Raw genomic sequence first — 5,869 nt, 5'->3', positions numbered from 1 at the left:
GGCTTGGGCTGCGCCGGCGGAGGAGGGGCAGCGGGCGGGGGGACGGGCGGGCGGGCGGCGGAGCCCCTCGGGCGGGTGCTGCGGCGCGGGGGTCGCGGGGCCGCCCGTCCGCTGCCCGTGCCGCGGCGGGAGCGAGCGCGAGCACGGCGCGGAGGAGGCGGACGCGGGAGGAGGGGCCGGGCCCGGCCGCCGCTCCACCGCCCCATTGGCTGCCGGGGCGGGGCGCGGGCCGGCGCGCCGCCATTGGCCGGCGGGCGGGGGGCGGGCGCGCGCGGGTTGGCGGCGCGGCGGGGCCGGGCCCGCGGATTGGAGCGCGCGGCGCTCCCGGGGTCAGGGACGGAGGCAAAGGGCGGCGGGGAGCGCGAGCCGCTCCCGGAGCGGCGGGCGCCCCCTGCGGGGCAATGGCGGTGCTGAGCGGCCGCCCACTCCCACCCCATCCTCCCCCTCGGGGTCCCCGCCTCATAGCGGCCTCTCCGGAGGGCACCGAGGAGCGTTCCCGGTCAGGAGAGCCCGGCCTTGGCGGCGGTACCGGCGGCAGGGCAGCGTGAGGGCGGGCCCGGCCCGTGGGCTCGCCGCTGCCGCCCGCCCCGAGATGGGCGGTGCGCGCCGGCACGGCGCGGAGGCGTGGCCTCGGAGTTAGCCCTGAATGCCCCGTCCGTGAGGAGGGAGGTGCCGGCCTAGGGGGGGAAAGGAGGAAAAGCCCCAGACGCTCTTTAATCGTAAAATGATGGAATCGTTTGGGTTCCAAGGGACCTTAAGGGTCATCTCGATGCAGCCTCCTGCCGTGCGCCGGAACACCGTGCACTAGACCGGGTTGCTCAAAGCCCCGTCCAGCCTGAACGCTGCCTGTCATGGGTACCCACAGCTTCTCTGGTCAGCCTCTTCCAGTGCCTCGGCACCCTCCCACGCAGGTCTTCTGTATATCCAACCTAAATTTCTCCACTTTCAGTTCGTACCCGTTCCCCTATGTCCTATCACTACAGTTCTTGACAAAGAATCCCTCTTAGTCTTCGCTGTGGGTTCCCTTCAGATGCTAGGAGGTTGCTCCGAGGTCTTTACACAAACTTCTCGTGTACAGTAGGAAGCTCCTGTTTGTACACAAAGTTGTTAATGCACTGCCTGAGGTCACCCACTGGCATGATGAAAACTGTGGAGATGCTCCCGAACGTTCCTGCAATGTGCGCTCGGAATGGGACGAGCGCAGAGAGCTCTCCCTTGTGTGGGAAATGTCTCTTGTCAGTGAGGTAGAAAGCACAAACCCTTTCTGCGAGACAATGAACAGGCTTTATCGCGGCGTGTTTTAAAGCCTGTTTTACATCATCGCTCCCGTAAAACAGGTGCAGATTCTGTAGGACTTGGTTTGCGCAGTGGATGAGCTCCACTGGATTCTGTTGGCTGCAGTTGAAGTTCATGCTGCTCTCTTCTTCTAAATCCAAAATTTTTTTCAGCATGGTGTTCCCTGCTGAGTGAAACTACAGGTTTTTCATGTTACTCATATTAAAAGAAGATAAAAGCACAGTTTTCAGCTTTAAGGCAGAATATTAGAACAAATATTAAAACAAACAAAACAAAAAACCTAGAGCATTTTGAATAAAATATTCAGTATATTTGATTTAGATATTTATTTAGCAAATTTTAAGTTATAATTATTTATAACTTTAAAACTCATTTGGATTACTTTTTCTCACTAGTTAACATGCAGTCATTAGCTTGTACAAAATAACTCCCCCCCCAAAAAAAACAAAACACAAAACAAACAACAAATCAAAGGAAAACCTAAAATCCCCTAGGCAATAGGGTGTGCAGAAGGGCGTTGAAGGTAATATTGTTGAGGAGGAGATTAGAAGTAGTGAGTAGGTGGAAATGGAAAGAGAGTTGTGGGCAGAGATTATGCAGTTTTCAGGGTGAGAACAAAGGACCTGGATTTGATGCAGTAAAAGGATGAGAAAATCAAGGATTATTCTTGAAATTAGGTTGACCCAGAATATGTGGGTCTTCGATGGCATTTTGAGTCCAGGAGGCACAAGGAAGTGGGAGGAAGTTATTGTGCATTATAAAATTCTAGTTGCTAGGGTGACATCAATGGAAGTTGATTAGTGATCCATCTAAGAAAAGCATGTCAATTATGCTGTTAGCAGAAGTCAAAATAGGATGTGGACAGGAAAAAGCAGCAACCAAACATGTTCATTTCCTCTTTTACATATGGGACAGTCTATATGTGCTGTCTTTCTAACAATGTCAAATTGACACCAAAGAGGAGATTAATCAGATAATAACTATAGACTATTTCTAGACTTCCACTACAAAAGACACTGAGGCTTTCAAAGCTCAAATGTCAGCAGTATAGAGACAAAGCAGACAGAAGTAAATGTCTTTCACCATATAACTCTCACACCATATAACTCCCAATATCGAGGTGAGGACATGACTGCAAAAAGTCACCTGCATTAAGCTCCCAGTAAAATGAAGGTTAAAAACTGGTATGGGACCTTTAGAATCCTTGCACTTGTGATGTTGCCCTGCTCAGTCACAATTAAATGTTCACAGCTTACTAGACTAATAGGGAAGCTCCCTTGTAGTAGATTTTGTGGAAAAATCCATACTGGCTAAGTATTTTTCTGGCTCAGAGGCTACATTAGCAACCTTGGGACTGACAGTGCAGCTGTGGTAACGTTTGCTCTTGTTTTGCTCTCTGCATTGTAAAGTGGCATTGACTTCTGTGTGAGGAAGGCATTCAAAGGGGAAAACCTTATGAACTCCATAAAGTTACCAATTAATTCCCCAGCAAACCTTTTTGATTCTTTTAAATGATGCCAACGGAAACTGAAATCTGCCCTCCCCAAGTTACCTGGTTTGTATTCATCTCACATGACCTCATTCACAGAGGAAATGCATTCCTGGCACAAGGGAATTGTTTACAATAGAACTGTTTTCTCAATGACTGTGGAGCTTGAAATTGAACGCTAACATAAACATCATAACACCACTCCAAACTGCAGCTATACATAAAGCAATACTTAATTAATCTGACTGTCATAAATAACATCACAAAGTGTATAATTTTCCAGAGTTGGCCGGCCAATGTCTGTACATACCCTGAGGATGGGGAGGGAGAAAGAATGGATAAAACATACTCATTACTTTGCTAATTAATCTGCAGAAGAAGCTTCAATACAACAGCAATGTGTTTAGAGAAGGACGGGGAATACAATACAAGTAGATGAAAGCAAAGTATAAGAGCTGTTGCAGCTGTGGTTTTCTGCTTCCTTAGATTTGTTAATTTAGATCTTTCAACAAGGTTTTGCAGTGACAGTTCTGTGGCTTGTGATATTCAATATGAACCAAAGTGTGGCAACTGTAGAATCAAAGTTTTCATTTAAACATGGAAACAAGTTTGTGAATTGGTAATAACTGCAAGACCAATGGCTGATATTGGAAATGCCCTTTTGATCTTAAAGGATACATGCTCCCAAAACACATCAGCATGTAAAAAAACATGTCACTCTTCTTAGGGAGAAGGGATGAAATTTTGGAAGAGCAGGTAGCATGGTTATTGCCTCCAGCCTCTGGAGTCACTTGTGCCTGGCTATTCATCCACTAAATTTTCTGGTTATGTTTTCTGCCTATTGGGAAGGGCAGGGGAAGACCAGGATTCCATAGGCTACCATGCGATAAAGCTGGAGACACTTTGGTGTGATTTTCATCCAAACTCTCCTGATGCATTTAGAAAAAGAAATAGCAGTGACAGAGTAATTTCCATGGCCAGGCAAAATAACTTTTTTATTTTCTCTTTCCAAAATAGTAGCATCTAACAACCCTCTTAAGAAATTTGCATCAACGATTGCAGGATATAAGAGACATGTTAGTAACTCTGGGATTCCTGGGAAACTCAAGGTTTTAGAATAATGGCAGTATAAGTAGGTGGTCCCTGTCAACCAGCTTTCATAATCCCTTATTTCTTGAAGTAGAACAGTTAATAGGAACACAAGAGCTGCTGTACTCCATCAGAAAAAGATCTAACATACTGTTTGTCCCTGACCATTGTCTATAGAGGATACTTGGGAAAGAGGAATGAAGTGATGGCCAGTATGTGGTGGTGACAAATTTAGGGTGTCTGAAATGTGTATCGCACCCCGTTGTCTGCTTGGCTGCACCTTCCCAAACAAAACACCAGCCCCACTGTAGTTGTTCAACGACTCATGTGCTGGTGGTCCTGCTGGCAGAGATCACAGAATTGTCTTTGTCTTGCAGGGCCACACAGCTTCCAGAGCATTGCTCACACCACAGCAACCTGCCCTGGTACCCTCTGCTGGAAAAATGTCAGCCTAATCCTGGGATCTCCCTGTAAGGAAATTTCCTGTGCTGCTGCACTCTGTCTATCTCCCAGGAGGTGCTTGCTTGCAGAAGGGCTGGATCCCAGTGCTCTCACAGCCCCCAGCCCTTGCCACGATGAACATGGGCAGGGCTGATGGCCCAGGGGCTGCTGCAGAAATCACTCCCCAGGGTTGTGTGCACACAGGCAGGTGGTGCTTGTAGGCAGCTGGGGCTCAGGTCTAATCAGAGCTGCCTGCTGGGAGCAGAGGAGGTGTTGTTGCCTGATCGTGTGCTGCAAAAGCAGGTGACACGTACATATATAGCCCAGCCACCAGCCTGCTTCCCTAGGGCTGCTGCAGCTGCTTTGGGAGGAACAGTCTGGAAACAAAAGTGCTCAAATCACTGTTACAATCAGAATTTGGTCTTCACACTGTGCTTGAAAACTTATCTAACTGCTTAGCATGTTTGGCATAGGTGTTAGAAAAGAAAAAAAAGAGGAAAACAATATTCAGAATTAACTACTTGTAAATGATGAACTGTTATTTGTTATAATTTTTATTTTATGCTGAAGAAGTAACTGTATTGATATTTTGCATGTTGAGCACTAGATATATTGAAATAAAATTAATGATAACCCAGTAGTAAAAGCAAATCTTTACTCTCTAATTTGAAAAGACATAAATTAAGCTTGGGACCAAGATGATCTTTAACTGCATTTAGTATGTGTTTCTTTTAGTTTGAAACCTACTTATGTCAGACTTCACACAGGAACAATTTGCTGTTCACACTTGGACATGAGATTCCTTTAGCTTGCTAAATTTTCTTAGGAATGCTGTGGATTGTGGGTTGGAAGAGAAGGCTGAGCAGCCTACCTTCTCCTCAGGTGGCATGGAAAAGTACTGCTGAAAGCAAGCAGGCACAGGCACAGGAGGGAAGAGGCTGTGGCTGGTCCCTGCACTGAAAGGTTCAGAGCTAAAACATACTTAAATATCTGCAAGAAGCAAATGCAGGCCTTTCACATAGGGACATCCGCTTTGTCTCTTGACATGGGCACCCACTCCCAACTGCTCTTATCACCTCAAAAATTATATTTAAGCAGGTGATTACAATGCAGGTTCATGTTACAAGATAGCACAGTTGATATTACAGATAACAGCATTTGTCTGATAGATGAAGCTCCAGGGACACCAAATGTGTGTTCACCTGACACTGTAACAATACCCCCAGTGCCTCACTGCCCCTCCCACCTTATTGCATTTATCCCCTGGGAACACTCTACCGGGCCATAATCATTGAACATATACAGGAAAATGCACTATAGGATTAGAAGTGATACACTGGGGAGTTTGAAAATGCAGTTCCACCAAAATCACCTTCTTTTCAGTTGTTGTATAACTTTCTCTACTACTTATTGAACCCTGAGTGCTGGGGAAGGGGATTCTTTTATTCCTAATGAAAAACAATCCTTTTTCTAAAATGCCGACATGCCGTAGTCTTTACTGGAGAAAGCTTAGTGCTTGTGTTGTGAAGGTCTTTGTCATAAAATTGGTCTGTA

The sequence above is a fragment of the Cinclus cinclus genome, chromosome 1 (assembly GCF_963662255.1).
Source record: "Cinclus cinclus chromosome 1, bCinCin1.1, whole genome shotgun sequence".
In the NCBI taxonomy this organism is placed as follows: domain Eukaryota; kingdom Metazoa; phylum Chordata; class Aves; order Passeriformes; family Cinclidae; genus Cinclus; species Cinclus cinclus.
This window is presented reverse-complemented; position numbering follows the sequence as displayed.